General features: G+C 39.5%; 1 protein-coding gene across 4 annotated transcripts in view; it reads left to right on the plus strand.

The window, feature by feature from the left end:
- Positions 1-1,861: 1,861 nt before the first annotated feature.
- The window catches only part of Dgkb (diacylglycerol kinase beta), a 590,490-nt gene continuing 573,313 nt past the window's right edge, over positions 1,862-19,038 (plus strand). For 3 of the 4 annotated variants that reach the window (XM_050158722.1, XM_050158719.1, XM_050158721.1), the window contains exon 1: positions 2,154-2,482. The gene's annotated coding sequence lies outside the window, so the exon portion shown is untranslated. Of the gene's footprint in view, positions 1,946-2,153; positions 2,483-19,038 lie in introns of those variants that run through there. The other variant, XM_050158720.1, reaches the window with a different exon arrangement.

The following is a 19,038-nucleotide window of genomic DNA, read 5'->3' on the forward strand; positions in this document are numbered from 1 at the left end:
ATAACTTTTGATTCCAGCCCTTTGTAGGCCAAACTAGAAAGATCATGAGCTGGAAGACCAGCATGAGCTGGAAGACAAACAGACAAGAGCAGGAAGACAGACATGAGCTGGAAGACAGATATGGGCTGGAAGACAGACAAGAGCTTCAAGACCATTAGCTGGAAGAAGACGCACTGGAACTTTTCAAATGCTCGGAGTATTTGATTGACTGAGTGTGAAATTAAAAAGACTTTCTCATCAGAAAGTGTTTCTCAGACGTTAAATTAATCCCCTTTCATTGTCTACATTGTCTGCACTACATGTGTATGAAACTTTAGAATTTTTTCTTTTCATTTAATGATTTATGATTTATGAGATACTTAGTCCCTCCCCCCAAACACTTGAAATGACAAAATTATATGGTTTCATATTCTATTAAGTTTTTTGTTCTTAAATTTTTGGATATATCTCAGTGTATTGTGTAAGTTTTCAAGCAAAGTATTGATATTTTATTTTAATTGTAATTATATTAAAGTTTTATTTTTGTAAATTGATATTTATTAAATAATTGATAAATACTTTGCTCATTAATTAGTCATTGTTTACTTAAAGGCTGTAATTTTTCTTACATGAACAAATCAAGAGAAAATAAGTTAGTAATTCTTCAGGCTTTTGTTTTCCTTTTTTGGATTTGTTAAATTTCTAGGGTTTGACTCTTTTTCATATTTCTATCAATCTTGTGTAACCTTGATTAAACAAGCCTTATGATTGGGTATAAATATGGCAGATAAGAAAAGGTATTCATAGTAAGGCAGAAATAATTAAGGGCATGCACTACAAATAAAATTTAAAAGATTTTAAGTTATTTTTAGCTCAGACAACTGAAAGCTAATGAAAGAGTAAAAGTACGGTTCATTAAAGGTGTGTCTGTGATTTATTATTTCCAGTCTATTAAAAAACAACAACATGAACACAGCTATTACTAGATCAAATGTTAGACATTAAGATGCTGCTGATCATTTGAGAGGATGCGGGTATCTGTAATTCCTGCTGGTCAGCAGGTTTTCTGTACTGTATGTTGGAGATAAGCAGAGACTGAGTAACCCACGAGAGAGAGTGTGTATCCACAGGAATAACAGGTGGGCTTGCCAGTTTGCGTCTGACAAACAGGTGCCACTATATTGAAATATTGAAACAGTGGCTCTCCTGTGAAGAGGCTGAGAACCTTTACAACACAGTCATCCTTATAACCCTCACTGGAGGACCTGACAGACACCGTAATTGCTACCAATCATTGCACACACTGGATCGTGTAACTTCACGTTATGTTTTTTATTACCCAATAAATTACTTTTAGCACATGACTCAAAAAACCATCATTATCTGCATCCTGATTGGTTACAACTGTATACCATTATTCTTTCTCATCAGCTGCCTTTGTAGGTGATCCTCACCCATCTCCCATTTACCTGCTCACAGTGGCCAAGTAGAAAGGAAGCAATCGAGAGAGTAGCATTCAGAGTATATACTTTAGAAATAACGAGAGGGGAAACAGGCATCAGATTTCTGGTGGAGGGAAAATGTACAGGAGATGACAGCGATTGCAGACAATCCAACTAAAAGTCTCAGTAACAACTACTAATGCCTGCATTCTCTCCCCCACTGTCTGGTTATAACTCAGCCCGCAGTTAAACAGCTGGGAAGCCCTGTCTCCCTGTCTTATTTTCCCCCTGTGCTCCAAACCGCTATAGTAGCAGCGGCAGCCTCAGCAGCCAGGCAGGGCTGTAAGCTTGCAGCCACGCAAACCGCCGCCTCACCACCACCACCACCACCACCACCACCACACACACACACACACACACACACACACACACACACACATTGCACACACTTCCCGAATCAACGCGTTCTCACACAAATCCTGGACCAAGAGAGATGAGAGAAGAGCATTAGACACGGACAACAGGTATTTCTTCTCTGATAAATTCAGTTTCATTCCTCATGGCTTAGTGGTTTCATAAGGAAACAAGCCTTTTGCAATACCTAGCCTGTGCGAAAGACCGGAGGACTGGAGGTGGCCTCGGCAGAGGAGGGTGAAGTGGGAGGAGTGAGATGTGGGGAAGAGGAGATGCCAAAATTGACTTTCAGGCTCCGGAAGCCTACAGCTCCCGTCCTCCTCTGTTTTTGAGTTGCAAATGATCTGGGAGTGGTGGGTTGCAGGCAGCCGGTGACATTGCCTGGAAGAAGACTTCCATCTTTCAGTCACTAGTTCCAACGGGCCGTGTGTTCTGGAAGGGGGTGGCAGTCGGGAGGAGGATGCTCTGAGCAGAGTTCTTGAAGCTCCGCTCTTGGGGGAAGCTGGGCTGTGTGGGAGCCTTCTGACGGAGCGGAGAGCGTGTGAATTGGAAAGGATCCTGAGAGCTGGCTGGTCCCAGTTCCTCTCCGGAAAAGCTGTCGCTCTCGCTTCAGAGATGCGCCTAGCCTTCGCCTGCATCACGCTGCAGTAAGTTCAACTCAGCACGGTTGGTTGGCAGTTTGAGTGGCCTCTGGGTATGTGGTGCGGGGGAAGGGAAGCTGAGAAGAAATGGCGAGGAAAGTTAGGGAAGCAGAGCTTCGGATTCTCCATGCAAATCTGAAAGCATTTTGTCCCTCACTCCTGTGTGAGTTATTAGTCGCCTTACTGTTATCTGCAGCAGGGGACCTAATGTTAGGTGAGTCCGGCAAAGTGCTCAGTTCATGGGGATTATAGGCAAGGAGACTAGCGAGCGAGTGTGATCCCCTGAAAGTTACTGATGAGATGGCAGGTTGCCTGTGGGGGCGGGTGGAGAGGAATCGTAGAAGTCGGCTTCGATTTTTAAATGCCCCAATTACCCTAAATTTCATTTCAGATTAATTTGCTAATTTGTAAACAAACAAGCAAACAAAACAAGTGTGTCTTTTATTTACTTTTACAATATTAAAACTAAACGTGAACTTCACCTATAGCTGGCTTCTCGGTGGCCATCTGGGCGACACTGATGATGTGATGAACATTCAAATTCTTTCCAGTGGGTGGGGTGGAGCCTTCCAGGTTCTCCCTGCCTACAATTATCTCCACTGCCTAACCACTACAGTTTGAAGTCTTCGTGATTTCAAAGGGATGATTTTCACATAGATGCCATTGTACTTCGCTACTTAGCAGGACTGTGTTCACAGGCAGAAGGAAACCAAGGCTTAAGAACTTTCAAAAACAACTCCAGCCTGTTTGTTCAAACTGTAGATAACCAACTCTTAAAAATAGGTCAGCCAGGGCTAGCCCATTGTAAAGCAAATCACCAAGTAAACAAGATGTTGGCAGGACACGAAAGGTCTGTTCTAAAAGGGGAACTAGAAATAATTAATTTAAAACAGTTGGGATTATCTGGCCAGTTTCACTCTCACGGACCCCCTTCCCTAATTTTTAAACCACAGAAGAGAACTAAAAGAATCTTTTAATTAGAAAGGAAGCTGTAGACTTAACTGGAGGATCACTGGAGAAACGACTGTTTCACTATATTTTACTCTAAGGAAGCTTACAGTTATGGCAGAAGTTGCCTAAAACAGGCTCCAGGAATCCAGGATCTTCGAATGAGCACTTGCAGAAATACTATCATAGGTTTGACAGGTCAAAGTGGTTTCAAACTTTGGAGGCAAATTCTGTGGGCAGACGTGTTTACACCTGTCATTCTAACCGGCTCTGAAACAGGGGTATGGTCATAAATTTGAGGCTAGACAGAGTTACACAGACAACTCAAGATTATGACCTGAGACACTGTCTAAAAACGAGAAAGAGAGAAGATGTTAAGATTAACAATTGCTGTGAAATGAAATAAAATTCTGAAATCCTCTGTCACATGAAAAGTGGAAATTCAGGACTGCATTTAGTCAGCCATTTTAGTTTAAAATTTTATAACTGTGCCTAAGCTATCCAATCTGCTGCTTTATTCCAAACAAGACAAGACAAGGAGGCACTGGGGTTGTTTGCCTAATCGTCCACTCCTCTCGGAAATCTCTAGATATAACGGGTCACTTAGTGTTGGGGCCATTTTTGCTGTTGGGATACCCATTCATTTTAGGCAATCATTCTGCCTATAAAAAAATTTTACCTGCATAATCCCTAACTGTAACTCTGTGAATCAGTGAGTCACATGTGATCCAGGGAATGTGTTTGTCATGTGAGCCTGGGTAAACATTTTACACAGTGATAATAAAGTGGAGGGGGGCAGAGGAGAAAGCATTCATACACAATCTGTAAGAGGATGCTGCTGTGAGTTTCCAAACAGTTCCACACTAACTACTCTAGAGACACTGGGTGCCTGAAGTCAATCATTTATCCAGCTGAAGGGAAAACAGGCTAAGAACTCAGCTGTTTATCAAGAGTTCTTCAAAGACAGGAGTCAAGTTGTAGCAATGTGTTTCCTTCAGACTTCATGGTGATGTCATATTGCAAGAAGTCTAGGAGCTCTATCTGGGAAGAGGATTGTCAGATTACTTTGCAGCCAAGTTATTTTCATGTTTAAACCATTAGTGCAATTTGTTGGGACCGTGTCTGAACTAGGCAAGGAGTTTCTGACTCATGCTTCCCTTTGAATGCTATTGACAGGAATAGCCATAGTCAGAAATCTCAAAGTTAGTACCTGTTCTCTGAATCTAAACCTATCTATTAATAATGACTGAGGTTATGCACAGGCTTAGAGAAGCCGTTCGAATATCATCCTTTCCTGGATGGCTTCAGGATCAGAGCTGTATTTGTATATGCATGACAGCTACAGAATTCCCTTAGGAGTGTTACCTCTAGCCAGGTGCACCTGCCCAGAAGAGGCTTCAGGCAGAGCTGGGAAGAAGATTCTCCCCATTTCTGTCGACTTTTTTTTCTCTCTCATGAAACAGTGACATGAAATTTAATCCCAAGGAACAGTTCTGTGTACTTGTCCATCACGGGGTATTACAAGGAAGTAGACTCAAGTGCTTGAAAACCTCTTGAGTTATTACCAAAAATGGTTTCTAACCACACAAAGAATGAGCAATGGCCAATTATTACAAGCTTAGTAACTGCAGGTGAAGCCCTTTGAATACATTGTCTTATTTATGGTACAAAAGCTATAGGAGAAAGGTATTTTCTACTATTTACAATAAATATGACCCAAGATTAAATTTAGAAACCTGTTCTCTTTGGATGGATACCTTCCTCAGCCTAGAAATAGTAGCGAGGGCCTTGGACCTTCCCCAAAGTGATGCGCCATACCCTCTCTGAGGAGTAGATAGGGGTAGGGTGGGGTAGGTGAAGATTGGGAGAAGGAGAGGAAGTGGGAACTGGGATTGGTTGTAGAATGAAAAGAATAGGTTTTTCCCCCTTAGGGGAGAGAGAGAGAGAGAGAGAGAGAGAGAGAGAGAGAGAGAGAGAGAGAGAGAGAGAGAGAGAGAATATATTCCAGAAAATGTATAGTTGGCAAATGGTAGCCTAGGGTAGCCTCAGGCTCCTAGTCACTTTGCTACCTGTTCTTTTAGGGTATTCATAGACCACCATAGATCGGGTGGTCTAAGTGCATCATTTTTGTAGGCACTATTGTTTGGAAGTACTTGAGAAATCATACTAGCTAAGAGAGATTGCCTTGCTCTCTTTCTAGTCAAGATAGAAATGATGAAAACTGGAATCTAAATTGACCCCAAGTCCAAAACTTGGCATAGATAGCCACTATTCCAATTTCTGGCTTTACAAACCTCTGGAAACAAAACTGGGGTTGGTGCCAGGAGAAAAGATGATGGGTCTAATATGGAAGGAAATACTGCGAAGGTTCCGAGAAGGAAGGGACTCCACGGGAGGGTGTTACAAAATTACGCATACCTGTTTGGTTCTGTGAGACTTGCAAATATCAGTTCTTTGGGTTGTGTTTGAGGTAGAGACCTTGAAAGTCAAGGTTAAAGCAGAGACTCAAACATTTCCTATAAAGTTTAGTTATAAAATTAGATTAGGCTTACCCTTGTATGATCCTTACATATTTTTTTTTTAAAAAAGAAAATAAAAGATAAAGAAATATGGTAGAAAAGGGCCAGATGAAGAGATAAAGCCCTGCAAGGAAATACCACTGGTTCTTGCATAATCATTTCCTGAAATTTTGCCAGGAAAGCTAAAGACTGACTTTAACTAGTGAGGTTTAAATCACAATGGTCCGTTTAGGTACATTGTCAGGTGTGAAGGAGCCTAACCGGATTAATGCCGCTGATCTTCTTATTAATGAAGACAAACACTAACAAGAATAAAATAGTAACTTTATAGGCTTAGAGCCAAACAATATTTTAGGATCGGTCTTTCTCAGCATGCTAAATTTAAACATCAGAATTTTATTTTTCTTTGAGTATTATCTGAGTCAACAACATGAAATAAAGGGGTTGCCCTTTAACAGGAAGTTTACATTGCATTGCAAATTCAAAACACTGTGTTCTTGACTCAGTTATTTTTGCCTGACAGCTGCTAGTCATCAGCCAATCCCTCTAAATACAAGGGACAAAAGCTATGAACTTAAAATCAGAAGATAAAGGAATGTGCTATAAAATGGGTCCATGCTACAGAGTTGTTCTCACACATGTATGTATGTGATAAAGGAGGTGTGCAAACACATATTCACACACGTATGTGATGAGGGCGGTGTGCAAACACATATTCTTGGTGTCAAGTCATTCGTCAGTTCTAACCTTTCTTGTTGTGGGTGGAAGCAGAGCATTGAGGGCTGACTTTTAAATAATTATTAACATTAGCTCACTTCCTCATTGGCTGACACTCTGTTATGGCTTAAAGATAATGCCAGCAGAGTTTATGGAGTGTTTGCTACATGACAGTGCTTTTTACAAACATCATACATCTAATCTTGACAATTACCTTAACTTGACCATCTTTCTCATAGTCTTCCTGTTATATAAAAGAGAAAACTGAAGAATGATAGGGTCAAGTGACTTTTTCCAAATTTATTTATTGACACCCAGACTCCTCCAGGCTTTCCTGCACACCAAGTGTTTCCCTTTAAGGTATATTTTTATGCTGTGAATTTCTACTCTAGTATCAGCCATCTTGGGGACTCTTTCTGGATCTAACCATTGGTCCTACCATCTGTGCCATTATTCCAACTTGTGTTTTCCTTGATGAAAAAGGTGAACATTTTCTGGTTTCTGTACTTTGGATGGAAGCCAACACCTATTGGTTTAATTTTGAAACATCAGTCCTTGCAGAACATAGTACTTGATCCGATCAAAGGAATTCAACCCCTTGAAAAACAGGGAAACTACTTCTGTGACAATTAGAATCAACGTCCTTCTCAACAAAGAAAGAAATTCTATTTCAAAAATAAGTTTAAAGTCTTGAGCCAAAGTAATACTGAGATAGGGAGAACTCATAAAAATGTTATAAATTCATTCAAAACACATTTGCTACTCTCTATAGTTTAGGTTGTGAATCTATTATGCAAAATTCTTGGGACCAAAAAATGTGTTTTAGGTTGGTTTTTTTTTTTTTTTGATTGTGGGTATTTCTTGACATCAGTATTATATCTTGGGTGATAGCAGTCACATCAAAGCACAAAGTTATTTTTTATGTGCAATTTGTACAAGTAGCATGAAAATTAGTTTACATGGTATTTTCTGTATGATTGTATTTTGACTTTTATGTGTTATTTGAAGTTAGCTGTGGAATTCTTTGTTTTATGTCTCTACTTAGAAAGATTTAATTTAGGAGTATTTCACATTTCTTCAGGGGATACATATAATATGGCAAATGTATGTATTATTTCCAAAACAAAAATATAAATATTCATTAATATCCTATTTTTAGGGTTGAAATATTAATTCATCTTTAGACAGAAAATAAAAACAAATGTTGGAATAAGATAAATGTCAAACGTTCGTCGCTTGAAGTAGAAAAAAAACATTTCATCGTAATAGCATGTTAGAATTCCTTCATTTGGAGAGAGGTTCTCAAATAGCCCAAGCTGGTCTCAAACTCATTATGTAGCTGATTATGACATTAAATGTCTGATATTCCTCACAATACTTTTCTACAACTTAGCGTTTTATGTGTGTGCTACCACATCTGACTTGATTTGATGCTGGGAATCAAATTCAGGGCTTCTTACAGAGTATCAAGCATTCTACTAATTGAGCTACCTCCACAGCTTGAAAAAAAAATGTGAGTTTTATATCTTATTTCTATTGAAGAAAAAAAAGTTACACAGTTTTAATTTAACCATGACTACCTATGATTTAGTCATGTCTGCAAGTAACCTTTGTATTCTTCCTAATCACCAAAGATGAACCATAGTTAACAGACAGAAAAATCAGTCTTCAATCTGCCTTCCAAAGAAGTGTGTTCACTTCCTGTAATAATTTAACTTCTACTTTTAATGAGGTTATTGTAAGTTTATCTTTACATTTTTAAATTTCACGACTATGTTAATTGGCCGTAGCATGTGAATTTTTGTTGCAAGGAACCACTCCTTTGTCCCTGCCGCCCAGAACCACACAACCAAAATAACCTCACAGAAATTGTATTAATTAAATCACTGCTTGGCCCATTAGCTCTAGCTTCTTTTTGGCTAACTCTTACATCTTAATTTAACCCCTTTCTATTAATGTGTATATCACCATGATGTCTTGACCTACCAGCCCAGTTTCAGCATGTCTATCTGAGGCAGCAGATCCATGGTGTCTCCTGACTTCGCCCTTCTTTCTCCAAGCATTCAGTCCAGTCCTCCCTGCCTACCTAAGTTCTGCCCTATCAACAGGCCAAGGCAGTTTCTTTAATCATTTATGGTAATCACAGCACACAGAGGGGACTCTCACATCAACTTTTCAAATAGAAGACTTGTTTAACAGTACCTTCTGAGGTCAAATCATTTATTTTATTCTTTCTTCTAATCCCCATAAATCAGTTATCACATAAGAATGTAAATCAGTAGGAGGACAAGTGGGAAGAAAAGTGTGTTAGCTATTTAAATTCTTTGGTGTTTTATTAACTGAGTAATCACAGCATGATGCTTCCCTTAGCAAGGCAGCTGGACCTTGCTTCATAATTTATTTCCTTTGCTTTTCGACAACTCCACATTTTGATTGTTCATGATGAGATAGAAATATAGATAGTGATTTGGAAAAATATCAACCGCACACAAAATTGCTCAATATGCAAAGACTCTAATTTGAATTTTGTTTCATTTACTTCTTATGTATTGTGAAATACTGCTAAAAGCTTTTATCTGCATTCAAAATACCTGCCAGGACTCAAATCCTTAATACTTGATTAAACTTCAGTCTATTATTTAAAATGTTGTGGCTTAGATTTCTTATAAATAAGGCATAATGAAAACTAAAATCCATTTCACATAAATACATGCTTTAACCATATCTATTGAGGTTTTAGAAAATAAAATTCATAATAAATATTAAAAGATACGGTACTATGGAGGTGTCTCTGGAGCAAAAGTGCTGGCATTTCAGCTCCGAGGTCTGAGTTTGGATCCCTGAACCCACATGTAAGCTAGCCATGGTGTGTCGCCTCAGTAACCCCAGTGCTTTGGGTGCCAGAGACAATAGCGTCAAGAGCTCATTGGCCAGGCATTCTAGCAGAATCACTTAAGTCTAGATTAAAAAAGAAAGTTGAAAAATAAAAAGGTGGAGAGCTACAGAGGAAGACACCTGAGATCATTTCTGGCTTCCATACCCACACAGATGTGCACAAGCATATACCACACAGATTTACAGCACACATATGTATATACACTCCCTCATACACATCCATACAGACACACATGTGCATGAACATGCACACAGTTCTTATTTTTGCTTTATATTAATGAAATTACTTAGTGATACTTATAAAGTTACTTATTATTTTAAGCTTTCTTTCCATATGATCTTCATTACTATTTTACCAAAACAGATTTTCCTGGATTGTTTAAAAAGAGGTAACTGCTAATATAGATAGATCAAAAATAAATTTAAAACTCCTCAAGAAAGGCAGATGACAAAATTAAAACTCAGAAAATTTTAACTTTTTTTTTTGTACCATTTCTAATACCACAATGAGAGGTCTTTCATTTTTTCTTTCTGACAATCTGAAAACACGGTTATAGCATCCATTTGTACTAATCAACATAGAGCAATACAGGTAGCATTCTGCTTTTCTCTATGTTTTTGCCTATGTGAACCTCTTGGGTGAGGAAATCTATTGTTGCCTAGATAGTCAACCTTTGAGTTTTATGAACCACGAGGGATGGAGAAACCATCACAGAGTCTTTTACCTAAAGACGGGACATGGAGCAGGAAAGATGAGTTTTTGGTTTGTTCAGCACCTTGTTTTGCTGACACAGAGAACACAGGAAGTGCTTCTTCCTTGGCTTTTCACCAGGGCTTCCCTTTGCTGGCTAAGGAAAAGAGATAGAGCCGGAGAACTCTCACTGGCCGTGCCTTTCCTCAAGGGAAATTTGGATTCTAAAACCAATAGCCAGATAGCTGTGGGAAGTTTAAGTGTCATGGCTATACAGCTACTAAGACTGTCACCTCAAAAGACTAACTGCAGTGACTGGAAGGATTCAAGGATAACACAAGGAGCCAACCAGTGGTGGCTCTTATAGTCTTACTTTGATAGGAATCAAGGGCTGATACAACAGGAGAGCCAAGCTGCACGGAAGAACTGGTGCAAGAACCATTAGCCTCCCTCTCTCAGTCCCAATTGCCCTACTCCGTTTATTACAGCTCTAGTCTGTATAGTTTACCACGAGAATGGGAGGTAACAGTGAGTTCAGGGATTACACCTACCCTGACGGAACCCTTTAGACCCAGGTTTATGTATTCTCGGTTAACCCCATTCTCAGAATGATTGAACACAATGCTTTCATTCAGTCAAAACCATGACTCCCACGTTACCTTTTCTTTTCCCTTCATATTACAGAATAATTCGGCATTGGGCAGCTTTGAGAGAATAGAAAAACACGAGTACTTAATGTTGCTTAGTAACTTCTCTCATCTGTCATTTTGGGCTCCACATTAACAACTGCGACTTCCCCGCACTTGTCCCAAATTACTAGAATCAAGGCAACGCACACAAGCTGATGAGTCACTTTGCTATCCTGTTGTTCTTAATAAGAGATCTGAATACCGGGATGGGTGTTCTATTGTTACATAAGGTTGTTTGTCGCAACGTATGTTAGAACTTTCTCTTTGCCAAGGAAAAGCCCCTGTTAGCAAAGACATAGCATAGAAGCTGTGCAGAGAACAATGTTATTTCTTTAAAGGAGTGTTTCTCAAACTGTGAGTCGCATCCCCTCTGGGATAGAAGAACCCTTCTGCAGGGTTCACCTAAAACCATTGGAAAACACAAATATGGCATTAAATTCATAACAGTAGCAAAATTAGAGTTATGAAGATGCAATGAAACTCCATGTTTGGGGGGGACACTACAGCCTGAGAAACTGTGTTAAAAAGTCACTGCATTAGGAAAGTCTCTGGTTTGGAATGTGTGCTATACAAACCCACAGACTCTTATTCCAGCAACAACATATGAAGGTTTGGATCTTCATTAGGAAATCTTGTATCTGTTGATGTGGTTTTCACCCATACTACCTGGATGCCTACTTGGTGAAACGTTCCATACTTAACATACAGATTTTATCTGTATAAGGATACTTAAAAATAAAATACTTTAAATTTGACTATAGTGTAATTATTTTTATGATCTAACCAACGGCCTTTGATTCTTAACATTAGCGACAGTATTAAACAAATCCAAGTATCTGTTATATTTTTGCAATTTTCATTTCTTAGCAGCACCACGTTGATCAGATTTTTTTTCCAATAAGAAATACCAAAGGCACATTGAAATAGTTCTTCAGATACAGTATGCAGCAGAGGTTTAAAAAGAAATTTCCTCAGTGTTATTTAATCACAGAATATCCCATTCCGAGAACATCTATTAAAATGTCTTTGAAATTGGAACACAGTTAGGAAGTACTGATCTATTACCATTCAATTATTCATTTAAAATATTTTAGCACCTACCATACATCAGAATAGATGTCTCTGGAAACAAAATTGTAACTGTAACCTGACCTTGACACTGTGGAGCTCCTAAATCGGGATGTGGAAGGAGATGTATGGGTGTCCAAATTAGAATGCCTCAGCCCTGTGTAGTGATGCGTCCAAGGACCTGTAGTATAGGAGTCAAGGACAGAGAAGTTCAGCAAACTAATCAGATTCTTATCATCTGAATTGGGTCTTGAGGTGGGACTATGAATTCATTTCAAATAGGACAAGGACATGTACAAATAAATGCTAGAGATCATGTATTTCCCTGTGAATAGCAGCATTTCCATCATTAAGGCAAGCATATCTCTTCAGTGAGCAGTGACCTTTAATGAACAAAGAGATGAGAATAGCAAACCACAACAGAGAAATTCATTTGTTTATGTGGTTGGTAATTGAAACATTTGGCAGAGATCAGAATATCTGGGAAGCTATTAGAGCAAATAAAGATAATATTAAGAAATAATTTGGTACATTTTAATATCTTTATAGTAGGCTGTCTTGCAAAGAGTGAAAATGTGCTGTCCCAGAGATGAAAGACCACACCAGAAATTAGTGGGATTAAAGGCCAGGTAGCAGTGACCTATCATAGTAGGGAAGTGATTGTCTCTGTTGGGTGTTATCAAGAGCTCGGTGAGACAGGACTGAAAAAGTGCCAGTCAGATTTGAACAGGGTGTCTCCTGCTGATGTAGAGGTGTAAAGTCACAGGGTGGAAATCAAAGCCGGATGGCATGTGCTGTGTGAGTAGGAGTCCAGGAGAAAGAAGCAGTATGAGTCATGCCGAAAGTCTATCCGTGAAAGGATGAAGAAAGACAGAGCTGTTTCTTGAGAATAAGTGGGTTTGCAGAAACTTTTATCTTCCTGAAATGGAATAATTTTTAGAATAGCTCATATCAGTGATAAGATGAGCATGAAGGAAATCAGTTAGAAGGGAGGGACGTTTCATGGCTGTCTAAGGTTATGGTATTGACTTTTTAAAATGAAGATACACAGATACTGTTTGTGTTTTACAAGAGGAAACATTCCCCGTAAATAAAAGGCAAGCACCGGGCATAATCAGGCATGCAAACTTGAAGGCGTTTTTGAAATTTTAATGTTCCCGCTAGACTTTTAATAAGTTAGAAATAGTCTGAAATTCTGAATGGTTAGAGAAGACACACAGTGTGATCTCTGCCGAGAGGGCACTATTGGAATAGATGGTCATGAGTTTACAGTTGTAAGTTTATTCAGTGGGCAACTCGGTTCAGCCACTCAGGAGGAGGCACAGAAAATGTGAATGAGTTGATCTGTGCTGCTTTGTTCTATTTTTCTCTGAATTTACAATGCCCCACCTACCCTGCAGTGTCATCGTCACCTTCCTTGTTTTTACTTTCTGATTTGGAAATCTAAATGGCTGTGGTCTTTACCCACATCTCTTCCGGCCACAAGAAATGGTTAAACTGTAGAGACTGGGAAGCCGTTCGCTTGGGCAAACATGATCTCTGCTCCGGCATTGCTCTCCATTGTGTGTTGATCACTGTTCATCTGAGCACTCGGTGTCCACTGTGTCCTTGTTTCCTTCCGCTTATCATCCAGACAAGACCCAGCACACAACTTCAATTTCTCTCTCCCAAAACCTTCATTTCTTGTGCCCTTCTCCTTCCATTTTGCATTTGACCAAACCTCAACCGAGCATCCGAACATTCTGCCTTTGCCTTTCACTTGGGTTATTGAATGCTGTCCCAAATCACGGAGCTGTGAAAACTGGGGTCCTAACAGATGTGGGGGATCATTCTTCTCCCTTCAGTTCCTCTTCTGGGCACCCACGCTGTGTTTTCTTTTCCGTTCTCCCTTGCAGCGCCCGATAACCCCTGATAACCTGATAGCCCACACCTGAAGTTACTGCTTCACTGAAACAAAACATATTTTAACAGTGTTCTCTCTGCTATTTTTATTTTGTTTTTAACATTTGAGCATTAAATCTTATTACCACAGGAAAATTGCTATTATTCATGTAGTTTATTCCTCTTTTCTACTTGGTACCATCTTCTCTGAGGCTTTTCCTGCTTGCAGGGTCTTTGCTGTGTTTTTTCTCTTTCATTTGATTTGCCCTCTCACTGTCCTGCCAGTTTTTAAAAATACAAAGAAAAAAAAAACAAACAAAAAACAAAACCAAAAACTTCTTTAATGATTAGAAAAGTACATGGCCCAAACTAGCCATTATCGAGTACTGAATTAATTGTTGTGTGAGTTTGGATGCTCCCTTTATTGGCAGTGATTAAATTGTTGTCTCCCTCTGTAGACCAGGCTGGCCTTGAACACACAGAGATCTGCCTGCCTTTGCCTCCCGAGTGCTGGGATTAAAGGTGTGCACCACCACTGCCTGAAATTGTTGTCTCTTAATTGTTGCTCTGGGGCCACAATATTTTCCCCTTTTGTCTGCTTCTGCATGTCACTTCAGTTTCTCACACTTGGTACTTGTGTGTTGCTTGTTGTGGAGATCTCTGACCATGCTGCTCACCTTTGAACAAATGAGATTAAACTGAATTTGAAAAAGTAGTGATTACAGCCTTATTTCAACACTTTTAACATCTTAAGTTAGATGTGGTCATTAAGTTAGGTATGTGTGGGTATGGATGTGTGATGTGTGTGTGTGTCTACATGCGTATATGGGTACATGCAGTTGTGTATACAAGGGTATGGAGACTAGAATGTCAAACTTGAGTTCTGTTCCTAATGAAAGGAGTCTGCTCTGTGCTTTCACAAGGTTTCCCACTGGAACCTCAGGCTTAGAATTAGGCTACTCTGGCTGGTCCGTGACCCCTAGAGATCCTCAGTCATTTCCTCTTCAGTGCTGGGATTTTAAGTGTGTGCCACTGCCTCCTGCTTGTATTACTCAGGTCTTCTTGCTTATGAATAACAATTTATAGAATGTGCTGTCTCTAGACATGTGTCTGTGTGTGTATGTATGTATATGTGTGTGTGAGCATGCACCCATACATTGTTCAGATTGTAAACTTGAGTATAATAATATTCTTCTGTGTAACTTTGCCTAAATAATATAAATAAGGTTATCTGTGACCTAAAAAAGTATAATTAGTCAATTTTTCTGGAATGCAGTATAGTGTTGCCCTCATTATTTCTTCCGTGATATTTAAAGAATATAATTTTAGAAGGTAATGGAAACTACATGGAATGCAAAAATTGCCACACTTCAATATCCTGTTAGATTATCATATGGTAAATTATGATAAACTGATGTGAAGTGTGTGTGTGTGTGCATATGTGTCTGTAACTTTTTCTGTGTTTGCTTTTAGGTATTATTGAGAGAGGTAGTAAATGCATTTTAGTATGATATTTATGCTATGCTAAAGAGAACAAGGATGAAAATATAATTTTAACCTTAAGTAAATGATTTCCTTGATAGATGAGTAAAAGATTTCTTTTAGTTTGATCTGGCCAGAATTCCCTGTGTCCTATGTTTTTCAGATTCCTCTAATTTGATTGTTTTCTACCCTACAAGTAGAATTTTACTTCCTTATTTTAGGACTCTTTTCTTTCCATTTCTGTTTTAGTTGCTAAGTGATTGAATATAAATGATTATTTGATTCCTTTGAGGACTTGTTTTCTTTTGCCCCTGAATAATGGATAAAATATTGCTAGCCAAACATTGTCCAGGGAGTGCTTGTTCCTGGCTGGTGTGATGAGTAACCCAACTTTCTAAATTCAGCATCAGTGTGTTCACTGAGCTGGCTCTTCTGTCTCTTTCTGTGGGGGTGACAGGAGGCCATAGCCAGCCCCTCTACACTGGAAACACTAAGAGGTAAGATCAGGGTGTTTTTATTTAGAACAGCAGAGTTCCCCAAAAGGAAAGGGTTCAGACATGACCTCCCATCCAGATGGCTCCAGACACTCCAACTGCCAAATTCTGCTCTGTGATGGCAAGGGGGATCCCCACCTCTGTGTGGGAGCCTAGTAACACTGAACTCTGGAGACAACCTCTTGTGGAATAAAGCAAAGCCTCAGGCAGGATCTACTCACTTGCATTCTTAATCTTATGTTTATTCTTTGAAAGGATTATTTGGCAATTTACTAGTAAATTAGACGAAGTACTAAACCAGCTGAGTCATGGACCTCATTCTTGTCAGTGCTAAAACCCAAACCAGCTTTCTGTTCTGACTGGTTTAAGAGAGTCAATGATAAGAATGCCTTTTCTGGACCAGATCGCAGATTCGTTGTGAGACCAGTGAGCCAGAGGCTATGAGCAGTCCCTGGCCCTAGTTCTCCGTGTTCCTCTCTGCTAGAGCTGTGCCCACTGAGGCACAAGCAATCTAATCTTGCTAATCTTTCCCAGATCATCATGACAGGAAACGTACCTCCGAACTGGCCCTCGTACACTTGTTTTTCTAAATTCCGTGGCTAAGTCAGAGGATCCACTCCACTGGCTACATGCAGGCAACTGTGAAGCTTAGCTTCAAAGGTTCTGCCTTCAGTTTTCAGGGGAACGAGGACGAAGCAGCACAACTTGAAGAATCAACGCGCATTCTCTTTAGATCCCTCGGGTTTTTATCTTCATTCCACCTTCAAGTCCTATTAGGTCTATCAGTGATTTTTTTTTTTTTTCATTTCTTATTTTCCTTGAACTAACTCATCAGAAAGACTGATTTTATAGTTGGACTGTAGCTGCTGAACAAAATGTAATGGATTATAAACAATGCTCTGCCCTTGCATATTTCACAGGCAAGGCTCCTTAGTCACACAGGGCTGGAAATGGATCCCCTCAGATTTAAGACACTAAAAAAGAGGAGGGGACTTAATGGATGATATAGGAGATTCCAGCAGTAGTTTATACAAGTAAGAGAACAAGCACGGTAGTAATTGCATTAGCTGTCTCATGATGACTTTGGGGTGTCTATTGTGTGTCTCCTACTCACTCTGCCATTGAATATAATCTACAGCCTTTATGTTATTTTGACTCTAAATACATTCGAAATTGCTTAATTATCAAACATGCTTACCTATTATCAATTCTTCTAACTCACTGTTTTTGGGTAACTTACTTCTTTTTGCCATTTTGAACTTCTTTGTTCTCGGTAAGCTTTTATTATATTATGTTGCTGATATTGTTTTAGTAAAGCAGTCCAAAGTATTTAATAAAAAAAAATCTTGAAGCTGTGAAAAAATGATAAATAAACACATAAACAATTTGTCAGACTAAAGTTTCGGTTTAGTGAGTATGACGAACATTAATTATCTATAAACTAATTTAACAATGATTTTTTTAAACAAGTACATGCGTGAGTATAAGTGTGGATATTCTTGCCAGATGTGTCGTTCAGGCCAGAGGAGAACTTGTCCAGTCTGCTCGCTCCTTCCATCTTTATTAGAGGGATTAAACCCAGTCAGCAGGTTTGAGAGGCAAGCGTCTTTACCCACTGTGCCAACTCACTGGGTCTCATAAAAGCATTCAGAAGATGCTCTTCCTGGCAGTGTTTGTTCTAAGCAACAGAAATACTACTGAAATAATATTCTTACAAATTTTGGATTCCTTGGAAGAGATAGAAGTTAAACATTAAGAATGTTATAAGATTTTATACACACCTTCAGTGACGTGGCTCTACAATGTCGACTTGATAAGATAAAGAAAAAAAGTAAAGAAGAAAACGTGAAGGAGGGTGAGTGTTATTTTAAATACGCTTTCTTCTGTACTTTTTCGAGCTAGTCTACAAACGACTTACATTGGAAATGCCTCTGAGATTTTAAGTGGTGGCATTGGATAAGCAGTAGGGCATAAGGCTAAATACGGGGATTTGTCAAAAATAGAATTGCATGTAGGCCTGGGAGCTGGAGCAATCACACAGGAACAGGGCAGAAATAGAGGAGTTCAGTTCCGAGGCCACTATAAGCCATTCCTAAATTAGTTAATTATATGTGTGTTTATGCATGTATCAATGGTGTTTGTCAGTGTGCACAGGCATGATATGTGTTAGAGACCAGAAAGTGGCTATGAGACATGGTTCAAACTCTATGCTGCTTGGATCTTTCTATTGATTCTGACTTGATGTTGCGTGCTCTAGGCGAGCTGGCCCATGGACTTCTGGGCAATTTCCTGGCCCAGCTCCTGTCTTGCCATAGAAGAACTGAAACTACACACATGCACCAATATGTCAGCTTTTTACATTGGCTCAAGGGATCAAACACATATTGCAGACATTTGTTGACACTGCTCTTACTTATTGAGCCATCTGCAAGATCTTTTCACAATAGAAAGAGGCAGAGATGTGAAAGGAAGGTGAAAAGGAAGAAACGGCACGAGGATCCACCACCATCGATGCCACGTTCAAAAAGGAAAACTGGGAGAATTCGTAGTTTGCTGCTTAGAAGACAAACCAAATGGCTGTGTGGGTCGGCCATGGCGCAGGCAAAAAATTAGTCTTTACTGACCCAGAAGGACTGTTTCAGTGCCATAGTAGAGCAACCAGTTGACAGAAACATTAATTCTCAATAAGTAGGACTCAAGTGGAGAAAACACAAATAGGATAACCAGATAAGTAACATGGAAAGCATGCTGGAAATGTTCCCCTATAGCTACTACTTGATCTGGTCCAGAGACTTTAAAGACTAGGAAGTAATCATACAGTGAGCTCTGAAGATGTGCCGACATGTGTTAGCTAAGCAAAAATGAATAGAGAATGTAAAAGGAGGTCAGTGCAAGGCAAATTTGAGAGCTGAGGGGAGCCCATACTGGCTGGAGCAGACAGCTGCCATCATAAGAGTAGGTGGGTGGTGGGTGTCAGGTATGCAAAGCTACATTGACTTTGACCCTAGAGCATCGTGTATGATTGAGGAATTAGGAGACCTTCCGATGTGGCCATGTCATGGAGACTTGATGAGATGATACTGGCCTTCGTGAGCAGAGGGACCTCTAAGTCAACCAGATGAGAGCTGGAGACAGTGTGCCATCTCTGCATTTAAGGGGAGTGATTACTTCCGTCTGG

This window comes from Alexandromys fortis, unplaced genomic scaffold (assembly GCF_014885135.2).
Source record: "Alexandromys fortis isolate MF-2015 unplaced genomic scaffold, M_Fortis_MF-2015_v1.1 scaffold_101, whole genome shotgun sequence".
NCBI classification, from domain to species: domain Eukaryota; kingdom Metazoa; phylum Chordata; class Mammalia; order Rodentia; family Cricetidae; genus Alexandromys; species Alexandromys fortis.